Genomic DNA, 2930 nt, shown 5'->3' with positions numbered 1-2930 from the left:
AAGTCAAAATTAATGAAACATACTCCTACGAGCGACCAATAAGGGCCTCAATAGCCCAAGCAAGCGTTCTCGGACCGGCACTACATAATTACCGTATGAACGACTTCCCCGTGAGTCCTGTTGGTCCTCTTTACGCTGATGACAGCGCGGTCGCCCAGTGCCATCGTGACCCATTGAAGGATTGGATGCCCTTCAAAGGAATGCTAGAGAGATAGAGAGATGGCGTATCAACAACAGAGTTAAGCTAAATGCTAACAAGACGATATTCATGTGGATTACGGGCATCCACCCAGTAAACCTTCCACAAAACGCATTTCTTGTAGTCGAGGGAGCTCAGATAATGCCGTCCACACAGCCGGGTTTTCCTAGGAGCAGGTTTCCTGTGCCGCGCGCAACGTGATTCGCCCAGCGAGACACGCCGTCCGCTCACCAATAAGAAAAGCAGTGTTTTCCTACAGAGCGTAATACGGCTCACGACGGCGCTTTACGTCGGGCGTGATTGGCCGACTGCTTCTGGAGGAGTCAAATGCGTCGTGCGCCGCCGGTTTTGCCGATATTCTCTTCACTCTTGTGTGTTTTATTTCCCTTCCCTTCAAACCGGAGCATGCAGACGACAGAGTAGCTCTGATGCCAAAGCCATATACTTTATATAGCCGCCCTGATCTGATGCGCCTCGCTAGGAAAACACAAACGCGTAGCGTGATTATGTAACACGATTCTGTCGGCGCGAAATAGTCTAATTCGGTTCACGCTGCGCAATAAACCTATTCCTAGGAAAACCCGGCTTTAGGGAGGAAAACGTATATTGCCCCCCCCCATCCTTAATACTATCTCTTGTAGGTAAGAGGAGCAAAGGAAAGCAGTCCCCCCCCCCTCCCACAAGTAAGAAAAGAAAGGAAAGGAGAAAAGCAACCAAGAGATAAAGGAGCGACGATAGATCCTTATCCCCATTAACAGGGAAAAGAAGATTGTACATAATGTAAATATTTTAAACTAATGTGAATAGGTGTAAATAATTTTACTGGTGATGGGAAAACTTTTCATTCATTTCATTTTCATATTAATAACTGATAGATATAAATACCAAACTTGTATGCTTATAACATGACGCATGGTGCTTAGGCATCTACGGCCCTTAGAAGACCCCTTTTAGGGATGGAAAACCTTCACGACTCGACCCCGTCCCCCTCCTGCAACTAAGAAGGAAAGAGAACAAGGGTTAGAAAATAAAAGAAATGCGATCGACCTATGGAATTACGTTTTAACCTTGAAACCCCGCAAGGGAAGTCAGCTTTCACAAGGAAAGTAATAAAGTCACCATCTGGTGGCAGCGTCAGCAGTTGTTAGCTTAGCCTGAGTCTGGTCCGACCGTCCATGCACGGTCCCTTTCAGTGCACGCGACCTCCAAGGAAAGATTGAGAGATTCGGTGCCTCTGTAGTCTAGTGGTCTAGGACGTTCACCCGGAAAGTGAAAGGACGTGGGTTCGATTCCCCGCAGGGGCAGTTGAATTTTCTCTCTTTCCAGAATATATCTTCGCAACAGTCAGTTGTTGAAACCTTCGTATGGTACCGGAGAGTGACGCCATCCTTGTAAAAGTAATAAATATTCAATAAATCTGCACATATGTCATGGTTAAACGCATTATATTCGCTACGCAGATGGCGAGGAAAGATGAAGGGGAGGGGGGGGGGTTGTATGGAACCCCCCTTCAGTGGATTCTGGAACCCCAGTTCACATGTCATGTCAGTGTCGAAGAAGAAGAAGAGTTTACTTTAGACTAACTTAAGTCAATTTCATTAATTTGTAAACGGTGTGTGTGTGTTTGGTGAACCGCAATAGAAAAAAATAAATTTCCATGTACAGTCGGTCCCTTGTTTTACGAAGGTCTCGGTGTGCGAACAATTCGGTTTACGAACAACGGAAATAATTTGGTTAATGAACATGTCTCGGTTTACGAACACGCAAGCTGAAAAAAAATAAAGATTAAATCTAAAGAAATAATGGAGAAATTGAGAAGTGTCTAATGGCCACATGGCGATTTTTCTATAAGTTCCATCCTCCATATGCGAATCTTACGCAAACCATAAATCAGCAGGTCATTTCAAACTTTATGAAGCTGTAAGCCAATGGTGCCGAACCTTTTGGAGAGTGCGAGCTGTTGTAGAAGGAATGTGACGGTTGAAGACAAAGGACGAACACTTCCTTCGGACAGCGTGACTGTCTGGTTTGAGAGGCAAATGCAAGTCCAGTCCGATAAAATGTAGTCACAATTTTTGGATAGGAGATCAATACAGATTGGTTAAAAACCTGAATTTAACCAATCCGTGTTGATAATTGTCAAAAAATTGTCACTAGTTTATACCATGTCGGTGAATACCGCCCTTAGTGAACTGCGAATATACCCCGAACCACTTAAATGCTTTGGAACTGTGCCGCGGGTCACTTGAGTGACCCGAGAACGTTTCGGGGCCCATCTAAGTCAAGCGGACTTGCACCGTGGGCCAATTAAGTGAACTAAAACTGTGAAATACGTCACTTAAGTGATCCGTAAATTTGTCGCGGGTTATACTTGAGTGATCTGCATATCAGCTGCGGCCCTCAAATGATCTGTAAATGTGCCGCGGATCACTTGGATGATGTGGAAATATGCCACGGGCCATCTGAGTGATGTGGAACTGTTCCACGAGCCACGCAAGTGCTGTAAATCTGCGTATAATTGATGTGGAACTGCACTACAGTTCACTGTAGCTATCTGTAAATGTGCCACTAAATTCATTTTTCATATATATGCTGATATCTAGAAAACATTTTAATTTGATGCACCCAAAATGCTTTAAATGGCACGCGGTTAGTTTTCAGGTAACTGGGCCCCTCCCAGCATGCGAGATCCATACGTTGATCTCTGGCACTCCAAGGACACTGGTCAAAA

The 2930-nt window shown here is 44.8% G+C and overlaps 1 non-coding gene across 1 annotated transcript; it reads left to right on the top strand.

Moving 5' to 3' along the window:
- The first annotated feature begins 1429 nt into the window (after positions 1-1429).
- Positions 1430-1503, top strand: TRNAS-GGA (transfer RNA serine (anticodon GGA)). Its single transcript has one exon. It is a non-coding gene; the product is annotated as a tRNA-Ser (tRNA).
- The last annotated feature ends 1427 nt before the right edge of the window (positions 1504-2930 follow it).

Source organism: Pholcus phalangioides, unplaced genomic scaffold, assembly GCF_987345545.1.
Source record: "Pholcus phalangioides strain wild (caught in Gottingen) unplaced genomic scaffold, Ppha-v1.0 ptg000010l_1, whole genome shotgun sequence".
NCBI lineage: Eukaryota > Metazoa > Arthropoda > Arachnida > Araneae > Pholcidae > Pholcus > Pholcus phalangioides.
The sequence above is the reverse complement of the archived record's forward strand: the minus strand, read 5'-3'. Positions and strand labels throughout refer to the sequence as shown.